This window comes from Eptatretus burgeri, chromosome 14 (assembly GCF_056783735.1).
Source record: "Eptatretus burgeri isolate ZD-2024b chromosome 14, Ebu_testis_v1, whole genome shotgun sequence".
Lineage (NCBI taxonomy): Eukaryota > Metazoa > Chordata > Myxini > Myxiniformes > Myxinidae > Eptatretus > Eptatretus burgeri.
In genome coordinates this window covers 18453755-18478500 of record NC_140974.1, presented here as the reverse complement: position 1 = coordinate 18478500, position 24746 = coordinate 18453755, and the positions used below count along the sequence as shown (strand labels likewise).

General features: G+C 43.8%; 1 long non-coding RNA gene across 1 annotated transcript in view; it reads right to left on the bottom strand.

Moving 5' to 3' along the window:
• Positions 1-848: 848 nt before the first annotated feature.
• LOC147012729 (uncharacterized) overlaps positions 849-24746 on the bottom strand; it is a 36760-nt gene continuing 12862 nt past the window's right edge. The window contains exons 2-3 of the long non-coding RNA XR_015051046.1: positions 1647-1766; positions 849-1453 (exon numbers count right to left, since the gene is read on the bottom strand). This is a non-coding gene — a long non-coding RNA (uncharacterized LOC147012729). The remainder of the gene's footprint in view (positions 1454-1646; positions 1767-24746) is intronic.

Sequence of the window (24746 nt, the reverse complement as noted above, 5' to 3'; positions counted from 1 at the left end):
TTAAGGTTTAATCTCAAACCAAAAGGTTATAATTTGTCATCTTAAAGCTCTGATCCTGAGTCACAAGTGTCAGCTTTAATCTTAAGGTAAGACCATCCTCTGGCACTCGTTGAGTGCCAAAATGTCTGACGTGTCAATGTGAATCAAGGCGGGATATACATTCAATTATGTTTGAGAAGTACTGTGTATGCAAATGAGCTGCATTATCACACTTCTTTCCAATCCAGTGTGAAATAAACTTGTCAGATGTGGCAGATTTGACAAGACCATCATGTTTGTTTTACATATTACAGCCCTCACCCCATGAGTCCTCCTGTTGTGCTACATTCTGGTGAAATGAGGTCCTTGCTCGTACACATGAGGCATAGGGCCCTTGCCACTAATACTAGATTAAGCTCTAACTCGTATTCCCAAACCATTATTTCCTAATCTCAGTACCTAAAAGGGCCCGAGCCAAGAAGCCTCAGTCCAAAACTTGAAGGTCTAAATTCAAAGGAAGACACCAGCTCGTCATAAATTTGTAAGAACCTAATTCCTCACCGAAAGGCCCGAACCTTAAAGGCCTAACCATAAAATGTTGTTGGGACATGATTGTGGGAAGAAGGCAAACAGTAGGTTCGTGAAACTGTTTCCAAACACAATTTCATGATTATCCCATTCAACTGTTCAAGTGCACATGCCAGTTGATGATCTAAAGGAACAGTAAATGGTTCAATGCCAAGACTTGGCAGCATTTTTGGGATAGTTTTCTCAGTGCAGGCTAATTCGACATTCTCGACATTCTGTCTTTGTAACTTTGACTGATTTTAGAAACGAGATGGGGCAGGACTGTAAGGAGAGGAGTTGATCTTGAGGCCTGTACCGTTGTTCCCCGAAGATTAATGATGAAATCTTGTTACCCCCCCCCCCTTACACGCTGAAGGTGGACAGGGTTATGTATTCATCCGTCTGTTTGTTTGTCTGTCTGCCTTTGAGTAGGATGTCTAAAAATTATGGATGGATGCAATTGAAACATCGTGGACAGGTTGGGTGTACGACAAGGATGAAATAATGAGATTTTGGTGAACATCCAGATCCGGATGTGAGAATTTCTCAATTTTACAAGGGATTGTTCACTATTGAGAGATAGGGCCAAAAACGATATTCCGGGAATTCCGAAAAGACCTTCACGACTTTGGTTGTTAATATGTTAGTACCATAAATGATACAATGATACCCTTTGTTTTATGTGATACAGGAACTCAGAAAGTTTATATTTTCACGTCTGGTGGTTTAATGAAAAGAAAATGGCGACTCCACAGGAGAAATCTCTGGTTCATTGAGACGAGATCCGACACGCAAGTTCAGCGTAATTTCCATACAAGGTGTGGAAGGAGTCCTCCATCACGGACCAGTGTCAGAGAGTGGTACAAGAGGTTTAAGGAAACTGGAAGTTGTCAGAAACAGAAAAGTCCTGGTCGACCAAGTACAAGTGCAGCAGATGTTGAATGAGCACATAAATTATTTCAACAGTCTCAGAAAATCAAATCGACACACATCCAGAGAATCATAAATATATAATGTGGAAAAATTACAGACCCAGACCAGGAATCAAAACCAGGTCCTATAGTAAACCATACCAGTGCTCTACCATCTGGGCAACCCACCAGCTGAGCGACGGAATTCTTCCACTTATACAGGTGCCACTCTCTTTCCTCCACTGCTTCCGGAGCACTCACTGCCAACCATAGGAGCAGCTCGGGTCTGCTCTCGAGAGGGTCTTCTTCCTGTGGGGGACACATCCATGTCTGCGATTAACCACCACAGGAGGCAAACTAATATACTTGGAAATGAACAGGATAGAACAACATAGATATATAAGTGGAAAATTAAACACCTGTGCTGTTTTACTGCGTGTGTCCCCCCCATAGGGGGAAGACCCTCTCAAGATCAGGCCCGAGCTGCTCTCATGGTTGGCAGTGAGTGCTCCGGAAGCAGTGGGGGAAAGAGAGTGGCACCTGTATAAGTGGAAGAATTCTGTCGCTCAGCTGGTGGTTGCTCAGATAACTCAGATGGCAGAGCAATGGTATGGTTTATCCCAGGACTTGGTTTTGATTCCTGGTCTGGGTCTGTATATTTTCCACATATATATTTTTTTTGATGGTTCTATCCTGACCATTTCTCATCGCATCCAGAGAACTGGGACTACCAACCACCACTGCACGCATCATTTTGCATGAAAGGCTGAAGCATTATGCCTGTAAAGTGCAGATTCTGCAGGAAGTCCAAGCAAATGACGAATCCAAACGCAAGGCATTTGTCTTGGAAATGCTCAGTCACGTGGAGGGTGTGGTGTGACCTTCTCCATGATCACTTTGCGGGTCTGTTTTTCTTTGCAGAGGACCCAGTGACCTCTGTAATTCACATGAAGATGTTGGAAGGATTCATCTGCCCACAGATTGAAGACCTGCAACCCGATATCATTTTTCAACAGGACGGCGCTCCCCCTCGTTGGGCCTTAGTCGTTCGAGCCATCCTGAATGAAAAATTCCCAGCTCGCTGCATTGGCCGAGACGGATCACTCATCCCATGCACTTTGGAAAGAATTGCAACCAAAATCCCTGATGTTGATCAAATAAATAAAATCCCTGTCACCTGTCTGTCTGTGTCTGTTTATCTGTCTATCTCTCTGTATCTCTGTATGTCTGCACGATGGAGTTGTTTTTTTTTTTTTTGCAAAGACCGCTGGGCGACCAACCACCAAATTTGGCAAACAGACCAATTCTGACCCAGGGATTGTCCTAAGGGTATTTTCATACAACATCTCAGCCTTTAAATACCCTGAAGAACCCTTCGACCAAAGATCCCGAAGATCTTTAACACCCCCAAAGACCAATACAATCTCAAAGACCCTGAAGACCCCAAACACCCTTTCGACCCCAAAGACCCTTTGGACCCATTTGACTCCGAAGAACCCAAAGACTCCTTACACCTTTCAGACAGATTGGAGCATTGACCATTTAAGAGCTATAGATCACTTGGACCTTTTCAGACACTTTTTACATGATTAAGAGTTTAGATCCTTTTGACCCCTTTGACACTAACTGCAATTGGAACATACCCTTTAGACCATCTCGAACATTTTAAGCACACAACACACAAACTGCTATAGTCCTTTTTACAAAACACAGACTACACATTTTTCAGTAAGTACTGCGTAAACTTGACCCACCCACAGGTCACAGGTGGGTACTTTGCTATCTATAACAATTAATTAGTCAGGAGGCCACCGGGGAAATTGCCAAAAGAGATTTTGTTTATTTTTTTTGTTGTTGTTGAAGTTATTATGTACAAGTACACTTTAATATCCACCCTGTGCAAATTACTGTGTGTGAGGAAGGAGGGGAACGGTGCAGGTGGGATGAGGGAGGGGAGGGTAAGGGCTGGGATGAGGGAGGGATGCGGTGGAAGGAGGTACCCGGCGTTGCTGGCCCATTTCTCGTTTATAATTAAGAATATGCATCTTTACATCAATATGTTTTATCATGAGGCAATAGTTTGGCCCTGAAAAAACATCTTTGTTCACATATTACAGAAGCAAACAAAATGAAATTCACAAAGTTCCAACCTCAGCTGTTTAGAAGTTCATGAACCATTCTTGGAACATCACATGTCATGGATGATCAAACTCATTTGTCATTGTTGTCATCATCTTCTTTTCATATGAAGCCTATGGCTGCTGGTTGAATAATTTCCTGAAGGTACAGGTGTGCCACTGATGCTAATAAGCTGATATTCATTTTGCCAACCTTGGAAGGATGACAGGTGGACTCAACCCACCTGGTGTTATTTCAACAGCACAACAGGGATTTGAACTCAAGAGCCGAAGATCTTAAGCCAGCCACCCGAAACCGTTAAACCAACACCAGGCTTCACAATGATCGTGTAAGGTAATCATCATGATCATTTTGTTTGATTGTTTATTGGGAAATTGCTTCCTGGTAACATATTATGGTGAAGTGAAAAATACCATGGACGTGATTTGTAAAAGGACAATGAAGTGGTTCAATCATAACAATTCAAACAGAAGACGAAGGTTCGATGTCGTTGATTGCTTTTTTTTTTTTTTTTTTTTTTTTTTTTTGTATACCTTGGTCGAGGCTCGTATGAGAGCTAACACACAACTCACAGCAAGGAGGCATGAGACAAGAGGGGCGGGAGTGGAAGGGACAAAACATTGGGGAACAGACACAGGTGAACTGTGGAAGGGAGAGGGATGGGGATGGGACGGGGAACATGGCGAGGGGAAGATGGACATTAAAGGGACTTTCAGGAAGGAAAGCAGGAGAATTGAAGGAAGTGGGCTTGGGTGGATTATCGGGGGTAGAAAAGATCGAGGATTTGGATGGGGGAAGATAAGAGGTGGTGGTGAACAGCTGTTTTGAAAGCCTGAAGGGAAGAATGGGAAAGAATAGAGTGAGGAAGTTTATTCCAAAGGCGGGAAAAAAGAGGAATGAAAGAGTGAAGATGAGCAGTGATTCGTGATTTTGGTAGTTTTACCAGAAGGGGGTTGTTGGCGGACCTTGAGCGCCCTGTGGAAATGTGGTTGGGACAAATCGCAGAGAGAGCAGGGGGGCAAGGCTGGAGAGGAGTCGGTAGAAGACAGAAAGACCACCGACCAACCTGCGGTGATTGAGTGAGAGGCCCAAAGACTCAGCTTCATTGCGGGAGATGCCAATGATCTTAAAAGCCCTGGTTTCGACAGCGTGAAGTCGAGAAAGGTGGGAGGCAGGAGCACCAGCCCAGAGGGGAGAGCAGTACTCCATCAGGCTACGGACAAAAGCTTTGTAAGTGGTCAGGAGCTCAAGAGGGCCGAGGAAGGACTTTGCACGACGGAGGATTCCCATTCGGCGACTGGCTTTTGAGGCAAGGTTGGAAATGTGACTTTCCCAGGAAAGGTCATGGCAGATAGTGAGACCCAGAAGCTTGAAAGAAAAGACTTCTTCCAGAGGATTGTTGAGAAAGTGGATGGGGGTTTTGTAAACGGTCCTTTCGAAGAGACATAGTGAGAGTGTGAGATTTGTCTGGATTGAAAGACATGTTCCACGTGTTGGACCAGTTTGTGATTTTATCCAGATCTGCAGTGAGCGAAGAAGCTGCTGCTTGCCGGTCTGAGGGATGACAGATGGTACGGCAGAGGGTTGAGTCATCGGCAAAGAGAAATAGAGGATTTTCCAGAGAGTCCGAGAGATCATTGATGAAAACCAGAAAAAGAACAGGGCCCAGAACGCTACCTTGAGGAACTCCAGCCTGCACAGGAAGAGGGGATGAAAGAACTCCATTTAGGGCCACACGTTGACTGCGACAGGAGAGGAAGTCTGCGAGCCATGAGTGGAGATGGCCTTGAATACCATGGGAAGAGAGTTTGGTGAGTAGGGCAGGGTGCCAGACTGTGTCAAAAGCACGTGATATGTCCAGGGATACGGCTCGGATTTCCTGTCTGGCATTGAGGACCTCCATCCATTGATGGGAGAGCAGTAGCAGCATATCTAGGGTAGAGTGACCTGGTCTGAAACCAAATTGATGATTGGAAATCAAGCCATTGGAGAAGAGGAAGGATTTCATGTCTGAAGCGATGATGGATTCCATAACCTTGCTGATGATTGGGAGAAGGCTGATTGGTCTATAGTTACAGGGATCTGTTTTTGCACCTTTTTATGCAGGGCAGTGATGTTAGCAGATTTCCAAGCAGATGGCAGATGACCTTGGGAAAATGAGAGGGTGAATAGAACAGAGAGAGGGTGAGCAAGAGCAGAAGAGCAGGCTTTGAGGACACGTGGGCTGATGCCGTCTGGACCGGTTGCAGAATCTGACTCGAGGTTTGAAAGCAAGCTCTCCACCTTGTCAGGAGAAAAGGATACAGAGTCCAGGGACAGTTGGGTGCGACTGGGTAAAGTGGGTAGAGATAGTGATGGGTTTGGGACACAAGATTTAGCTGCAAACACCGAGTTTAGACATTCAGCTTTATCACGTGTGGAATCAGCAGTGCGGCCATTTGAGGTAAGGGAGGGGATGGAGGGGAACATACACCAGAAACAGATTTGATTAAACGCCACCAGGATTTTGAGGAGGGAGAGAGGTTTGAGAGTTCAGACTTGAGATGAGAAAGATGTTGTTTTCTGGCTCTCCTGAGGGTAGATACACACTTGTTCCGAGCTTTGTGGAAAGAACTGAGATTGCCCTCAGTTGGGTTTGCTTTCCATGAGGCAAAGGCAAGTTGTTTCAGGACAACTGCCTCGCCACAAGCTTCAGTAAACCAAGGGCGGGAGGAAGGGTAAGACAACTGAACACGAGAGGGGATAAATCTGTGCATGAGGGAGAGCAAGTTTCTTTGAAAGAATTCCCAGGATGAGTTGATGTTTGAGAAAGTAGTGATAGGAGACCAGTCTGTCAGTTTGATGGCTGCTCGGAGACCCTGCCAGTCGGCTTGAGTGAAATGCCAGACTCGACGGCGGTGAGGTGGTTCTCTGATAACAGCCAGAGAGATGTCCACTTTAATAAGGACGTGGTCAGAAGAACCAATTGGAGCGAAGGAAGAGCAGCAGATATTGTCAGGGAAATTTGTCAAAATCAGATCCAGAAGAGATGGAGTACCATTGGTTGAGATCCGGGTCGGGAAGTTGACCGATTGAGTCAGTCCCAATGAGTCACAGAAAGCTTTTGCTGATGTCCCATGGCAGGTGAGAGAGGTACCCACACCTAGCCAACTGGCGTGATGACAATTGAAGTCGCCACATAAGAGGAAGAGAGAGTTTGGATGAGAAGATAGAAGATGGTCCATGTTTTCGGAGAGTGAGGTGTAGATGGAGTCATCACTGTTCGGTGGACGGTACAGTACACATATAAACATGAGATGGGAGTGGAGGGGAAGCCGAAGCCAGAGGTATTCCTGGGGGTGTGGGGGAGTGAGAGCAGTGCAGGGAGAGTGAGGAATAGAGTCTTTGATGAAGAGAGCAACACCTCCACCAGGACGAGGCTCAGGTCTGTCATACCGTAAGAGGGAGTAACCAGGGAGAGATACTTGGGAGTCAGACACGTCTTGGGAGAGGAAAGTTTCTGTTAGGCAGATAATGTCTGGTTTGTCAGTGGCAACCTGCATGGAAAGATCTGAAAGGTTTGAGCGAAGGCCCCGGATATTTGAGGTCCACACTTTTAATGAAGAGGTAGGGGAGGAGGCTTTTGGTGCAGGAGGTGGAGGGGGCGGGGGAGGGTCGGACGAGGGACGAGGGGGGGAGGTAAGGAGGGTTGCGGAAGGAGTGTGGGGTATTGCAGAATAGCGAGGGGAGGGGGCCGAATGAGGAGGAGAAAAGGCTCTGTGGTGCTGTGAGAGAGGGGGGACAAGAGACAAGGAAGATGGCAGTTGAGGATTTGAGGAGGTGGAGTGAAGAGATGGAGGTGAGAGGGCAGTGGAGGGAGGCAGGTTGGTGGATGAGAGGGGGGCAACTTAGAGAAGGAAGAGTGAGGGGGATGAAAGGTGGGAGAAAGGTGAGGGGGAATTTTTGAAAGAGGTGAGAGGGAGGCTTGGAGGGAGAAGAGTGGGATGGTTGCTTTGAGAGTGAGAGTGAGGGGTGAGGGGGGTGAGTTGGCACTGAAGTTGGAAAAAAGAATGGTTGATGGAAAGCGAGCATCCATGGCAAACTGTGGTTTTTAAAAGTTTTAGGTCAGATATACGATTTAACACAATTCTTGATGGATGCAATGAAGGCGAATTCAGAGCATGGAGAGAAGAAGCGCTGTAATAGTTGGATTTTTTAGGCAAGGAATGAAGGAGAGGTCGAAATGAGAGCAGTCTGTTAAAATAGCAGAAGAGTAGTGCATTGTGAAACAGTAAAGAGTACCACATGTGTGAGAGAGGAAGATGAAGCATTATAAGATCGTTTTTGTTGTTAATATTAATGTATGAGAGAGTTCAACAGATTAGGTCATGGAAGTGTAAAAAAAAAAAAAGAAATCGAGGAAGACGAGGAGGAAGTTAAGAGGAAGAAGTAGCAGAATCGGGAGAAGGTTGTTGTTGTTGTTGTTGTTGGGTTTTTTATTTTTTTTTTTTATTTTTTTTTTGAGATAAAGAAAGAGATTAGTTGGGAGATGGGGGATATTTGGAAAGTGGGGAGGATGAAAATTGAAGGTAATGGGGAGGATAGAAATTGAAGGTAATGGGGAGAAAAAACAAACAAAAAAAAAAAACGATCGAACACCAAGTGGAACCGGTAGGCCTCAAGCCTAGGACTAGGCCTCAAACACCAGGTGAGAACGTCGACATAAATACTCACAAAATAGCACGATTTTTGAAACAAAACCGAACTAGGAACACACATTAACATGTAGGTGAGAAAATTAAACAGTTAAAACGGGACAAATAACAACCGGAACTTAACTTTGAGAATGTCAGCAGGGAGCCCCGAAGGAGACCTCTTGCCGCTCAAAACCGGAACCGGAAGTCGCCGATTTGTTTTTTGGAGTTGAGATATTAACACCTGATTGATCCAACTCGAGCGTTTGCCTCGTGATACTGCCTCGTGATACTGCTTTGGGAGGGAAGGGGGTTGCAAATTTTCAAAAAGTCTGATAAAAAGGCCTAATTCGTGAAAATTTACCTGCGAGCACAAATATATTCTCTCATGGGCAGTATCACGAGGCAAACGCTCGAGTTGGATCAATCAGGTGTTAATATCTCAACTCCAAAAAACAAATTTGAAAACAAAATTGAATATTAATGTGATAATGGCTGACAGGGTGGCCCGAGACTCCCTGGAGGTACTCACACTCACCTCCATCCTGTCTGGCCAAGGGTTCGAAGGGGGATTCATCAATGTGTGCGCCATCCCTCGGATGGATGTTAAGCGGATGTCCCGTCTGTTGCCATGAGTTGGTGGACGTTAAAAATCCCACCGTGTTCTTCATCAAGAGTCGGCGAGCTATCTCAAGGCACCATGAATAAATTACAAATTCCTGCCCTTGACCGGCAGAGGGCACCACATCAGCGGCACAGCCACATCCTCAGCCAATGATACTACCCCACAATATCGTTCTGCATACAAACGAATATGATTGTGATTATGTGGTCTATCCAGAAATAATGTAATTTAATCTTCCATCGAAATATAATCTCATGTGCTAAGTGTGAAAACTCCACTTTTGGAATGATGTAGAGTTCGGCTCGTTTGGTGGGAGATTAACTTGGCCGAAGGGCCAAAGCCCTCTCCGCAGGAACTCGGAAATATTCCGCCCGGAGGATGGGTATTTGCTCGTATACCTAATCGCAGTAGTCCCAGGATGGCTTTGCTTCAAGATTTTTCAATTACAACTTGGTCATTGTCTAAGGGTGTTCCGACTAATGGAGCATTTCAAAGCCACAAATTATGTTCAATTCAGAGAATCATTTGCCTCTGATAGTTTACAACATTTGTCTCACCTCGTCACATAACTGGTAATTACATTTTTCAAAAAATAATTCCTAAATGCTTCTCATTTGAAATTACAGCTCGATTTTCTTGACAATAAAGAAAATCCATATTTTACTAAGATCTCCTTTCCATTGTTGAAGTTATCTTGTCGTGCTTCGGATGAATCATTCCAAATGTGACACAAAGAGCAGTTTTAACATCAGTAACAAAAGAATACATTATCACACAAACCATATTGCTGTGAAAATTAAACATCGATGTAACAGGATGAGAGATACCTACCTACCTGGTCATACATTGATTTTACTGTTTAAAAAAAATTGTATGTATTATTGTATGTATTCACGTTCCATTATTTCTGGTGTTGGCTTCATGGTTAGGGTGGTGGGCTTGGGATCCAAGGATCTTGAGTTCAGATCCCACCTGGCTGTGGAATTAATACCAGGTGGGGTCGACCCTGCCGGTCATCCTTCTGAGGTCGGCAAAATGAGTGCCAGCATGTTGGTATCCTGTGTCGGAGTGGTGACCCATCCAGGATTGTGCCCAATAGCCAAGGAGACTGCTTAAGCAGCACCAACGCTCTGCACAGAGTATGGTCCCAATCTCCTCCTCTCCTTGGCTTTATGGTGAGGGTGGTGGGCTTGAGATCCAAGGATACTGAGTTCAAATTTGGGATCCAAGGATCTTGAGTTCAAATTCCACCTGGCTGTGGAATTAATACCAGGTGGGGTTGACCCTGCCGGTCATCCTTCTGAGGTCGGCAAAATGAGTGCCAGCTTGCTGGTATCCTGTGTTGGAGTGACCTGTCCAAGATTGTGTCCAATAGCCAAGGAGACTGCTTCGGCAGCACCAACGATCTGCACAGAGTATGGTCCCAATGGATGGGTGGATGTTCCATTTGTATGCATTTTGGACACGTCCTCATGTTCCAATCATCCGTACTCTATAGATGTACTCACTTTTCAATAGTATTGTTACGGAAATGGCCCTTATTGCACTACTAAATATATGATTCGCTCAGATCCCCCATTAAATGCATGTATAGATAGGTTGTTTGGTAAAATGGACGTTACATGTGTGTCGGGAGGTGTAAGAGGCTGTATTACTGTTATGCGGTGGTGGTGGAACGAGAACTCCCTCTTCTTCTTCCTCATCTCGTACGAGGCCCCGCCCAGTCGGCTGAGAGGGTGTGGCCAACAAGAAGAAGTGACGCGAAGGGGAGGAGTTTTGTCGCTCCGAAAAGGGGGAGGAGTTTTGTCGGCTCCGAAAAGGGGGAGGAGCGAGTGGTTCGAAGCGAGCGAACGTAAGAAAACTGTAAAAGAGAGAAAAGGGTTGAGTTTGGCAGAAATACAAAACGGCTTCGCCGAGGAAGGCGGGCTCGTGTGTCGAAGCGAGAGAAACGAAGGCTTCGTAAAACGGTTCGGTGTGTGGAAACACGTGTTTTGGAAGCGAGCGAACGAAGGAGGGACAGTGTGGAATCTGCCGGTACAAAAACGGCACTTAGTCGGCTTTGAGAGGCGGCCTGCACGTCGAGTCTGCCATTTTGGACAGTGGGAGAGGCGGCCTGCACGTCGAGTCTGCCATTTTGGACAGTGGGAGAGGCGGCCTGCACGTCGAGTCTGCCATTTTGGACAGTGGGAGAGGCGGCCTGCACGTCGAGTCGACGATCGACTCGTATGGGGAGGTGATCGACAGGTTCGGCCTGCGTCTGGCCGCGGAGCCTCCGTACTTACCTCACGGCTCGACACGTTTGTCGATCCGCCTGCGGAGCTCGGTACCTCGACTTGGGCCTTGTTTGATGAACGGGCCAGGCCTGGATTTGAATGCTGGACCGTGAGAGAGATCGGCTGAGGCCTATCGTCGACCTTACGCAGGGTCAGAGCGTGCAGAGACCGCGTGCGGTGCGAAGGGGACAAGAGTATGACGCCTCCATTTCGCCACGCGGCGCGTTCGAGCTGGGGCTTGAATCCGTGGACATCCATCTGTTGCGAGCGACATTCATGCTTTTGACGCTGTCCTCTCGTCCATGAAACATCACCAAGTACTCTGTCTTGTCTTGCATGCATGCTGTCTGTCTGTCTGTCTCTCCTTTTCTGCATGTTGTTTAAGGCATATTTCCGTCGCGACCCCCTCGAAACCTGTAGTCCGTGGTTCCCTAGTTAAAGGCGCTGTCACACCTTGACGATTTAGCCAGCGTATGCCGACTTATGAAAAATTTGTCTAAAACGCTGACACACGTCGAATACGTTATAGGTAAGTTTTGTATACGTTAAGAGCATGCTGAAAAACACAGCCATACGTTGTAGTACACTGGCTTTCATCGTTGTACTTTGCGGTTGTCCTCAACTTTTAGCATGCTTGAAATTTTACGACGTATGCCGGCGTATGACTCGCACGTTCTGCTACGCAGGCCATAAGTTGTAGGCACGTTATGCGATCATTGATACATGTCGACACATGTTACTTGCAAGTTAATCATAAGTCGAAACACGTCGAGGTAACGATTAGCGTACCCAAAACTTATTTATAACCTATGAGTAAAGTGTTGTAGGCACGTTACACGATCGTTGCACACACATCGAGGCACGTTATGCGATCGTTGACACATGTCGAGGCACGTTACTTGTAAGTTACTCATAAGTCGAAACACGTAGAGGTAATGCTTAGCGTACCCAAAACTTATTTCTAACCTATGAGTAACATGCTTTGAACCGATGTGTAACGTACCTCCAACGCATATTGACATATGTAGACGTATTTGAGTGACGTCTTCCGGACGACCACAGAACTTGCTGAACGTGTTCCTAATTTACAGCTACCGTATAATGGCGTATTGGCAGCGTTTAAAAAACAAAAACAAAACAATAACGTCTGATATTTCGTCACGTGCCGTTACGTCACGTCCAATTGCCTCTTTACTTTGCTCATGTCTTTTTCTTTGTTCCTCCTCTGAATATTTTCTGTTTGAGGATATTGTCACATCGACCTCGAAACTTAAAAGGAAATGTCCGAATATATTTTAAAATTCTTGATAGACTAAAAAAAAAAAAAACAAACAAAAAAAAACAACAACTTCAGATATTTCGTCATGTGCCTTCATGGAGCCAAGGAGAAAAAAAGAAAATGTGCCTTGATGGAGAAAATAAGTTTCGGGTATGCTAAACATTACCTCGACATGTTTCGACTTATGAGTAACTTACAAGGAACTTGTGTCACCGTGTGTCAACGATCGCATATCGTGCCTACAACTTATTCCCAGCGTAGTGGAACGTGTGAGCCATACGTTGAGTACATCGTAAAATTTTCAGTATGCTTGAAATTTCACGACGTACTAGACGTACCACGAAATATGACAGCGTACTTCATCGTTTTTCAGCGTGCTCTTAACTTGTACACAACTTACCCATAACGTATTGGACGTGTCCCAGCTTGGTTCGGCAAATTTTTCATAGGTCGGCATACGCTGGCAAAATCATCAAGATGTTACTGCGTGGTTGACACTTTCAATTTTCAGGCGGTTATGATTTGAATCGGCGTGCGGCAGGTTTTTAACAGGCTACGCCACGAGTTCGTCGGTGATAGGTGCAGCGCGCTTTGCCTAAGTTAAACTATCGTTGGGCATAGGTTGTGAACGTCGACAACAGGCTAATCATTCGTTGGTATAAGTTATCTATAAGACAACGAAACGTTCTGTGCCCGTTACTAATATGTTATGCATACGACCAAAACTTTAAAAAAACATCAAAATTTCAGCATACGCCAACGTTTTACATACATTTTTATACGTTGCCATTGCTGGCTAAATCGTCAAGGTGTGACAGCGCCTTAAGAACGGGTTGAGGATTGGTAATAAAAACAGTAGTGAATTTTGCTTGTGTTGTGATCCCCGTTGTTTCCCAATAAATCTGGTTAATTTGTATGAAGTTGCCACTATGGATTAATTTGTGTCTCGTCGAGGAACGATCCGTTCGATTGGCATATAAAATCAAAAATGGTTACAGACTGTCAGAAAACGCTCGGCATCTGACAAAACCAGTCTGTAACCAGGGGTTATATTTCCCCAACTGGCAAGGTACAAGGATTACGTTGGTATCGCGATTGAAGACTCGTGACCCGAGGCCTGTGCTGAGCCGGCCGGCGTTGTAGATCCCAGAGACAGCCGGAGTGGGTTGAGAATCCCTCCATCGCTGAATCCTTAACAGTATATATTCTATAGACTTATGCACATTCTAATAGTATGTATTTTATATTAAAAGAAAAACATGTTCCTAATAGCACATACTTTATACTAATAGACATGCTCACATTCTTAATAGTATGTATTTTATAGATGTACTCGCATTCTTAATAGTATGTACTTTATAGATGTACTCGCATTCTTAATGGTATGTACTTTATAGATGTACTCACATTCTTAATGGTATGTACTTTATAGATGTACTCACATTCTTAATAGTATGTATTTTATAGATGTGCTTGCATTGTAATCGCACATACTTTATGGAGATACTTGGTTGAAAAATAAACATATAATTCTGGTTACCATCAGGTGACCTGCAGGGCCTACGTCAGCACATTATGTGTGAACAGACAGAGAAACAAACAAGATGTCGTGCAGAGCACGATATTGCAAAATCCATAAAACAAATTTGACCTCGAAAATAATTACTGGTTGAATTCAATGACCAAATTTGCAAATCCTCTTCAAATTTCAAGTCCATCAAATGAAAATTGAGGATTTTAGAAATACCACCTTTGTTGTTGACCTTGGGCCTATGTTGACCTTTTGGTGTATGTTGATCTCAGAAATAATTGGCTGTTTGAATTCCGTGACCTGAAATATAAATCCTCTTCAAATTTCAAGTAAATCGGATGAAAACTGAGGATTTTAGAAATACCTCCTTAGTTGTTGACCTTGGGACTATGTTGACCTTTTGATCCATGTTGACCTCAAAATAATTGGCTGAATAAATTCAGTTACCTTAAATATAAATCCTCTTCGAATTTCAAGTCAATTGGATGAAATTTGAGGATTTTAGAAATCTCACCGAAGTTATTGACCTTGGCTTTTTGACCTCAAAAACAATAGGTTTCTTTCTTATGACAAACTCTAACATGTGATGAAGTTTCGTGAAGATCGAATGAAAATTCTGACCTGTAGGCGACAAACAGACAGGCAAACAGACCGACAAACAGACAAAATAACAAAAATTGACGAATCAATATACTTGAAAAATCTTCGATTTTGCAAGTAACAAATTAGAGAGATCATAGAACATTTTACCCTGCACAGTGTTTTGGTATCTAATTCAATTGAAATAAAATAATTATTTTAAAAGTCGTATAAAACAATTTTGGAAGTTTAGCGATGTTGATGGTGTTTTATGCACTACCTTATTTAACCTGTCCAAGTACTGCTAAACTGAAGGGTTTTGCACATGCTAAAAAAGGTGATGTGTGTTCTACAGTGTTCAAGTCCAGTATATAATTCAATTAAAATAAAATAAAGATTTTAAAGTTACAGAAAAATATAATCCAGAAGTTTACTGCAGTTGATGCGGTGCATCCACCGCCTTGTGCACCACCTTATTTAACCCATCACATTAGTTCTTCGTGCCTGTTGTCTGTGTCCTTTATAACGTCCTTTAAAACAGTAAGTGTCATGTTTGGAATAATTTTCTATTTTCTTTGATCGTTAGACAGGTAGACAGAGTAAAACGAATGATCTCGCTCCTCTGGGCATGCACGACCTGGGCGCATTGAGAGACAAATTACACCGAAACTAGAGGTTCGTTTTTCTGATTCATGTTCAAAATATAACATTGAAATTGAAATGAGTTGTTCCTCGATCATAAACCGATGCGTGTGGACAGACAGACAGATGGACCGACATGAACCTTTTGCTCGCCCTGCTTTTTGCTGCGCATGTGCACAGTAAAAAACAGACCCAAATGCAATACCCTTTGGCAAGGGTAATTATGTTGCAATGCCACAATCTTGAACAAAAGGCCAATAACTAAATCCTCGAATCAAAAAAGATGGAGTGCATGTCCTACTTTGCTTGATGATGCAATTTTAATTAGGATGGCGGAGTTAAACTTTATACTGTCTGCGTGTCATCGAAACATTAACTTTTATAATCATGGGACATTCAACAACAGCTTTATTTCTTTTGAGAGAACATTTTAAAAAAAGATGCGAAAAAAACACTTCGCAGGAAAAGTTCAAATATGAGCTCAAAGACAACGTGATCTGAAGCAAATATCCATAATCTCTAATGCCAATAAAAAGCTAATGGATGCTTTGTAAAGAAGGCCCAAACAAGTATGAGATGAAAGCAGCTACATAATCCTCATTATTGTCACAGAACGATTCGGCAGCTTGTTGGTATTCCTTTGCATTGAGGAAAAGCTTTGAGTGTAAAAAGTGGGGAACAAGTATTCATTACTTTAACATATTCAGGGAGTTTAAAAAATGGATGACGAATCATAAGTAATGGAGACAAAGTAATTAACAAGATACTGGGAGATATTTTTGTGCTGAGTGTTGTATTATAGGGAGAATGGATTTGGCATTTCCAAATGAAACAAAATTGCTTTCATGTCAGTCATTTCCTCGTGTATTAAAGATTGATGAAAAATTGGGTTGGCCTATTTCACATTCTCATCTGAACGACGGGCTCATGCTGTTCGGAGTCCAGGTTCAAATCCCATATGCTATATGCATGAGTATTTGTTCATCGTCTCCTAATGTCTTCAATGTTAATGTACACGTGTATGTCTGTAATTCCTGCACATAATTTATGTACAATCACCCCCTTGAGCCTTTGATCTAACCCTAACCCTAACCCCCCCTCTAAACCCCACCTCCCGGGTGCTGCACTGACCTGAGAATTTCCGCCACTTTGGAGGTCCAATGCTGTACGCTTCTGGTCGGCCCTGTTGGCCACAATTTTGTCTTCTGTGGCCCCACTGGTCTCTAGCTTTGCTGCCATTTGCTGCTGGTCAGCCCTGTTGTCCTCTAGTTTGGCTCCAATTCTACCCTCCATGTTTGCAGCATTGTGTCCTTGCTGGTGTCAATTTCAGCCTGAATGTTTTGAAATATTGCTGATGGTGTTACAGACCAGTTTAACATTTAATTTTGTTTTGGCAAAGGTTATACATATTGGCTGGTAAATTTCCTGTTGAGTAACAACAACAACAACAACAACAACAACAACACAAGGGATAAAAGGAGACTGGCAGTTTGAGAATGAAAGAAGGAACAGAGGAGACCAGGAAGAGAAGGCAATGACGCTTCTAAACTGTCACACTCGTCTTCAAGTGGTTCAAATCATTTTAAAACCAATATACCCAGTGAAGGAGGAATTGGGGGTCTCCTGTATATGAACCTGGGATGGTTCATTGACTCACCTATTCCCTGACCACAAAGGACCAACTTCAATCTACTGTGCGTTGGTTTGTGGAGATTCAGCTTCAGTTCTTATATCATAACCTTTGAGGTATTATTCGGTGAACTTCCTCTACTCGTTAAATGTACTTGTCGGACATTGCACTGCTGTTATCTCGGTGATGATTTCAAAGCTTGTATACCCTTGTTGGCTCCATTTCGGGTCATTTATGCGCTATTTTTGAGAAGGCACGTGACTGATTGACTGGTGTATAATCTTGGAGTTTATTCGTCCATCCAATATCTCTTATTCTACAAGTAACACATTGTTCTTTACAGCTTGGAGTTCCCGTCTTTATCATCTGTGACATAACTTTACATGTGGATTCAGGTTCTTCTCCATGCTTCGTGAAGCGAGAACTTCACCTTTGGAGGCCTTGTAAAATGCAACTGTCCAGTTGGCTTCGTCCTGCGTGCACCCTCCAGACTAGACACTTTCATCCGTGCTCACCGCCGACCTTTTACCCATTTATAACCTGCTGGGGTTTATTAACCTCCGCCATCGAAGATGGACGGAGGTTTCTGTTTTCACCCCTGTCTGTTTGTTTGTTTGTTTGTTTGTTTGTTTGTGAACAGTATTACGGAAAAACTCCTCGACGGATTTCGACGAAACTTGGTGGGGGATTAGGAATGGTCCAAGGATCATGCCATTAGATTTTGGACTTGGTACAAAGTCCAATATGGCCGCTATGGCGGCCATTTTGAAAAAATATTTTAATTTTTGTTTTTGCATTTCTACATGTTTTAAGTGATTTATACCAGGCGTAGTGGCGTGCGCCTGTAATCCGGCTACTCGGAGGCTTGGGTTGGAGGATCGCTTGAGGACGGGGGCTCTGTGCTGGGCCGCCTGGAATCATGGCGAAACCCAATCCTTATCCCTGTGTCGTAAGAGGCGACCAGGGTTGTGTCAAGAAGGGCATCCGGCGTAAAACCTGTGCCAAATCAGTATGCGGATCATAACGGATGATCCGCTGTGGCGACCCCTAATGGGAGCAGCCGAAAGAACAACAACAACATGTTTTAAGTGATTTCCAACCAAAAAAACCAAAATTTTGCAACTTTTTTTTCAAAAAAATTTCGATTTTATTTGAAGCATATTTGAATTTTCTTTTTTGCATTTATACATGTTTTAAGTGATTACCAACCCCCCAAAAAAATTTGTTAGAGAAAAAAAAAATTTTGCTCCTTTTTTTTTCAAAAAAATTTCGATTTTTTTTTTGTTGTTGTTGGGCATTTCTACATGCGCGTCGATCTAGTTTAGTTTATTCGATCGTGGTTCAGTCGAGTCTGATCCGTTTTGACCTACAATGAATAGGATATCAGGTTCACTTAAGTGACCCAGCAGTATTGGCGGCGGAGGTCTTGCACTCTACCGAGTGCTCCCCCTCTAGTTTTACAAACTGTGTGCTTGAGATTAGTTGCCACATCGAGAGTCGTAAGTTAACTTATAGCCGTGTTGTTGTCTGTGACATTTGTGCTTATTTAATTTGGGGATTTTTCGTGAAGTCATTCAGTGTTGCATTCAATTAGTATTATTGTGCTTAAGATAGTCAGTCGGGATTAATTAATATTCCTGATTTAAAGTTACCCTTCTCTCTCTCTCTCCTGCTGTACGTTGGTTTCACCCTTAAAACACCACGAAGGGCATATCAGTGTCTTTATTTATATCCTGCCATGACACCCTCCGGGTTACTGGCACACTCTCTGGTGCTCTGAGGTCGACACTTAACAACGGCCACAGGTGACATCGCTCCGACCCCACTGTCAGGACTCGGGCTTGTGTCGGGGACCACCGGGGACATTGCCCCCATTGCTGTTGCGTTGGGGGTTCTGTCTTCTCGGGGGTGTTTCTACTCTGAGCTTGACCATCCCTCGACTTCCATCTCCATAGATGTTTTCTGCAACGTCTGAAGCATGCCCATCCTCACTTGAGTTGTGGGCATCCTCCATTGTGTTTAAAAATAAAACAATTAACCCCTCTGGCCTGTGAATTCAATGAAGTTTGGTGCCAAAAATCGCACGATTTAGAATCTGAATTAAAAAATTCTCCCGATACCAACTTTAAAAATTTTTTGGTTCAATCCCGAATCCCTGACACCAGTTATAACTGGATCAAGCCCAAATTTAATTGTAGACGTGTCCTTTATCCACTCCGGACACCAATTGTAGTTAGAATGATCCTGTCCAATGGGACTACACTCGGTCTCACCAGAGATAAACTCCGCAGGATGAGCCTTGAGTGAGAAGCGTGTGTGTGTGTGTGTGTGTGTGTGTGTGTGTGTGTGTGTGTGTGTGTGTGTGTGTGTGTGTGTGTGTGTGTGTGTGTGTGTGTGTGTGTGTGTGTGTGTGTAGGAATTAACATCTTTTTACTGCAATCCTAATGTGGATTATGATATATAATGTACTCGCAGAGGTTTCGTACACATTTTAAACAATAACGAACCATACTTCCCCGTTGTCTCGGGTCGCTCAACTGGGTTTATAAAATTTTATTAATTTTCATGGTTTTTTCATTTATTTATTTTCATTTATTTGTATTTTCATTTACAGATTATTACCTCCACCACCGACAGTGAAGGAGGTTATGTTTTCACCCCGATCTGTCTGTTTTTGTGCAGGATATCTCAGAAAGTTGTGGATGGATCTTGATGAAATTTTGTGGACAGCTTGGGTGTGTGACAAGGACTAACTGATTAGATTTTGGTGAAGATCCGGATCCAGATCCAAGTACTAGAATTTTAAAAGTGATTCTTCACCATTCATGTGTGCCAGGTCAGGTCAGATCTGTGACTTGCTGCAGGTACCATGTAAACCTTTACTAACCTGTTCCATGGTCGGGTTGTCGGCAACTAAACCGTCTCCCCCACCAGGTTTTCTGGTGAGGAGGCAGTTTAGATATGGACACCCAGCAGAATTAAAAACAAAACTTGTCAAAGGGCGGAGGAACTCCTTGTGAGCCAACGGCCATCCATATCTCGTGCCCAACTGTGTCTGTGGACGTCCTCCTACAGTTGGGTCACTTTTTTATTAGGAGGTTGGTGGTAGGATTTGCAATCCGGCCACCGTAAAACCCTTCATTCCTCAAAACATACCAAAAGCAAAAATAAATCTGAAAACCCACTCCATGAGTACCTCTTGTGCAGCTACCCTTCACAGAGCTGCTCACCGGATGATGGTGGAGGATTGGAGAATTCTTCTGGAGGATTCGACATAACCCTCTGGAGGATTCTTCATCTTGGTAAGGTGCAACCAAAACTGATGATGTCTGAACTACTACTCTTGTACTGAGAGTGCTGTGAGATGTGGTGGTACCATCTCTGACTTATTTCCAGTTGTTACTGGAGTTCGTCAGGGATGTGTACTGACCCACACACTTTTCGGCACTTGTATGGACTGGATTCTGGGGTGGATGTCGGAGAGATCAAGTTGCGGTGCATCGTTTGGGAATGGCAAGATCTCTGACTTTGATTTTGCAGATGATGCAATCATCTTTGTGGAGACTTTATATTTCCTTTTGGGGGCCCTCGAGGTCATGAATGAGGAGTCGGAACCGCTGGGATTGTGGCTTTCCTGGGTCAAAACTAAGATCCAGGCTTTGAATGACATCCTTGGATGCTGCTATCTTGTCTACACTTGATTGTGGTGAGGATGTTGAGGTCATAGAGAGAGTCACTTACCTTGGCAGTGATATTCATGTCTCTGCTGGCTGTCAGCCAGAGGTCAACAGACGTCTGGGTTGGGCCTGTGGAGTCATGGATTCACTGGATCATTGGGTGTAGCACTGCTGGTACCTGTGCAGGAGGACGAAAGTCTGAGTCTTCAGGTCCTTGGTACTTCCAGTCTTTTCTGTATGCATGTCAGACTTGGACTCTGACCAGGGATCTGAGATGGAGACTTAATTCCTTTGGTACCAGGTCTCTTCGAAGAATCCTTGGCTATTGCTGCTCGGACTTTGTGTCCAACTAGCGGTTGCTGAGAGAGACTCAAATGAGATTTGTTACCTGCATAGTCCGTGAGCATCAGCTACGACTGTATGGACATGTGGCTCGTTTTCCTGATGCTTATCCTGCTAACAACATTCTCTCAGCGTGAGAGCCTCGTGAGTGGGGGAGGCCAATAGACCGACCACGTACCTCATGGTGGTTGCAGCAGGTTGATCAGAATATCAAGGAGATTGGGATGAGCCAGGCAACTGCCCGGGGGATGGCCAGTTGGAGGCCTTTGGAGTACCGGTGGAAAGTGCACGCAGCGACGTGTTGATCTGGTGCATGCTCCCGTACGCAACCTGGCCTTCACCATTGAAAGATAGGGCCAAAAATGATATATAGCACGATATCTCAAAAAGTTGTCAACGGATTCGGATGAAACTTGGTGGACATGTTGGGTGTGTGACAAAAAAAAAAAATTGCTTCAATTTTGGTGAAGATGCAAATCCGGATGTGATAATTTTTTTATGTGATTCCTCACCATTGAGAAATTGGGCTAAACTGATATATAGCACAATATCTCAAAATGTTATGGACAGATTTAGATGAAACTTGGTGGACAGGTTGGGTGTGTGGCAAGGACAAAGTCATTCGATTTTGGTGACTATCCAAATCCAGATCTGGAGATGAGAATTATTTAATTTTTCAAGTGATTCTTCACCATTGAGAGATGGGACCAAAAACTATATTGTACTGTATAGCACATTTCAAAAAGGTAATGGGCCTGATATGTTCTGATGGATCAGGCCTTGCTTGGCAGAGGTATGCGCTCTACCCAATGCACTTCTAGTTTCCTGTGGTTATGTGATGTTTTGCGGTGTGGTTGCTTCGATATCCGTTGGCACGCAAAATTTCAGCTTTCTATACCACCCGGAAGGTACCGAACTTTAATATCAGTCAGTCAGTGATGAGAATGAGTTTTATATGTGAGATATAATGTATATATCAAATTAATGACTCTCCTTACTCCTTAAGGCATTTTGCATATACTTTGCATGGTGCATATGATTGATATATATATATATATATATATATATATATATATATATATATATATATATATATATATATATATATATATTGTTACGTTTGAGGGGGGGGGTATGCATTCAAAGGGTAATTAGGATGTTTAATTAGGTATGCCATGCTGTTCGAGTTTACCAGGATCTCGATGTAATAAGTAGCAATTCAGTGGTGATAAGTTGTCTAGTAAATGTTCATTTCTTCAAGGGGGAAATGATAATTGTCACGTAATTAGATAGGGACACGGGATAGGGTAAGTGTGTCTGCGTAAACCCCTTTTGGTATTCTCTGGAGACTGGCCGTGACGTCACAGGACAGTGCAGCGGATGGCTCCGCCCCGTGATCACGATTGGCGGAAGGCGACGGCGGTGGGCCAATAAAACGGCTCGATTGGAAGTGACGAGAACAGGAGGATAAAAAAGGTTCTGTTCGGGGTCGAAAAAGAAGAGGAAGAAGATCGGGACAAAAAGATCGTGTTTTTTTTGGTGGGGAGGCTGTTGCGCGGAGAGCGTCCTTGTTGTTGTGCTGAATCGATCGTGTTCTTCATCGTGTCTTGGAGCCTTGCTGAGCCTCGTGCCTCACCTTGGTTGGCTCTGGGGTTCTGCTGGCTCGGAGTACGGGGTCGAACGGCGGGCGGACCTGCCTCCCTCTCCTGCTCGCAATTTGGTGCCAGAACTGGTTCCCTGGCGGCTGTGAGCGGACTTGGGCCAGGACCGGGAGGTCGACAGCACCACGGTTTCTCCTGCCCCCTCCCCCCCCCCCCCGACGAGAGCAAGGCCAGCTCGTCCGACGCTGATCCAGGGACAGTTGCGTCCACACCACGGTCCAGCCTGATCACCAGAAATAGCTGTGTGTGTGTGTGTGTGTGTGTGTGTGTGTGTGTGTGTGTGTGTGTGTGTGTGTGTGTGTGTGTGTGTGTGTGTGTGTGTGTGTGTGTGTGTGTGTGTGTGTGTGTGTGTGTGTGTATACTTGGCGCCTTAGAGGGTTTGAGATCTGTATATTCATTGGAATTGTCTGTGTTTTCCCCACGCCCGATCCCACACCATCCCGTCGAATCGCCCCGGATCCCTCTTCTTGGCGAGTCTTGTTATTTCTGGATAATAATAAAAACAAATAAACATCATCAACTCAGCGAAAAGTGACTCGTGCCACCTTCCTCGTCCCGTTTGCGGTAGAGCGATTAGAACCGCCATGTTTGGGTTATAAATAAATAAACCGCCTCCATCGTTTCGGCTCATTCTACGTTGGCGGGACTGTTCAAGTCCCGTGGACGTCACAATATATATATATATATATATATATATATATATATATATATATATATATATATATATATATATATATATATATTTCTTTCTAATCACTGACTCACTGACTGAAATTAAAGATTGGTATCTTCCAGGTGATGGAGAAAGCTGAAATTTTGTGTGCTGACCGACATCAAAGCCGATATACCAGGAAAAAAAAACAATCACAGAACCATTAGACAACATCCATAAATGAAAAAAAAAACAATGGAAAAAATAAATTAAAAATCAAATGCAGGTGAGCGACCCAAGACAATGGGGAAACATGGTTCATATGCTTACACAACATGTAAGCACACCCCGCCTGGACATGTGTATATATAATATATAATTTGAAGTTTTTGTTTGTTTATTTGTCTGCATGCACTTATCTCCTGAACTGTGAAAGAAAGGAGGAAACCTCTGAAACAAAAATGTCGGGACGGGCCCCGGGAGGGTTATAGGCGAATTGGCGAGGTCCCTCGGCCGGGAGGGGGGGGTGTTTCCCCCTCACCAACTCCCTTCGGCTCTGACCGCCGGGGTCCAATAGGGAACTGATACTGGGCTCTCTCAGACCTATGTACAGAAGATTAAATTCATTCAAAAAGAACCCGGGCAACGTGGGGTGCATTCACCTCGTGTGTGTATATATATATATATATATATATATATATATATATATATATATATATATATATATATATATATATATATATATATATATATATATATATATATATATATATATATATATATATATATATATATATATATATATATATATATATATATATATATAGTGGTCTCAGGGCTCAAGCCTACTACGAGGGGGGAAATCCACGCTTTCTTTGGAACTCACCCGGACTTGAGGCCACCGGGAGTGAATAACTTCACCCCATTGTGAGTTGCAACGCACTACGAACGCCAATCAAGTGACCACAAGTCCCAGTGTCCATATATGTATACATACACACATCAAAACATGTGGAGTGTGCATTAACCTGGTGTTGGCTTAGTAGTTAGGGTGCTGGTTTGGGATCCAAGGGTCCTGAGTTCAAGCTCTGTTCACCACTGAATTTACACTTGGTGGTTGACTCAGCCTGTCATCCTTTTGAGATTGGCAAAATGAGTACCAGTATAGCAGCCAAAAAACAAAAGCCTCCACATGAAGGAAAGGGATATTGACGGAGTTTTTTTAAATCTGGTATTGGTGTGGTGCAGGCATGATGGGCTGAATGGCCTCCTCCTGGGTATAATTTCCATGTAAATTCCATGTGTAAAATTGTATGTATAAAAAAGGAAACCATTGGATATTTTACATCCACCAAGTAATGTTCACAGACAGAACACCCAGCTTTGAACGTTCATCCAAGGGACAAAGCATTTTGTTTTGCAACTCCTTGACAGTTTATAATAGGACTGCGAATCAAACTCGGGCTATGACAGCTCAGAGGCAACTGTACCATCCTGCTGGACACCATTTGGACTACTTGTAAAACATAATGCATGTAGGTAGAGTAAGGTGGGGAAAGATTCTCCTCCACACCTCCACCCCATCC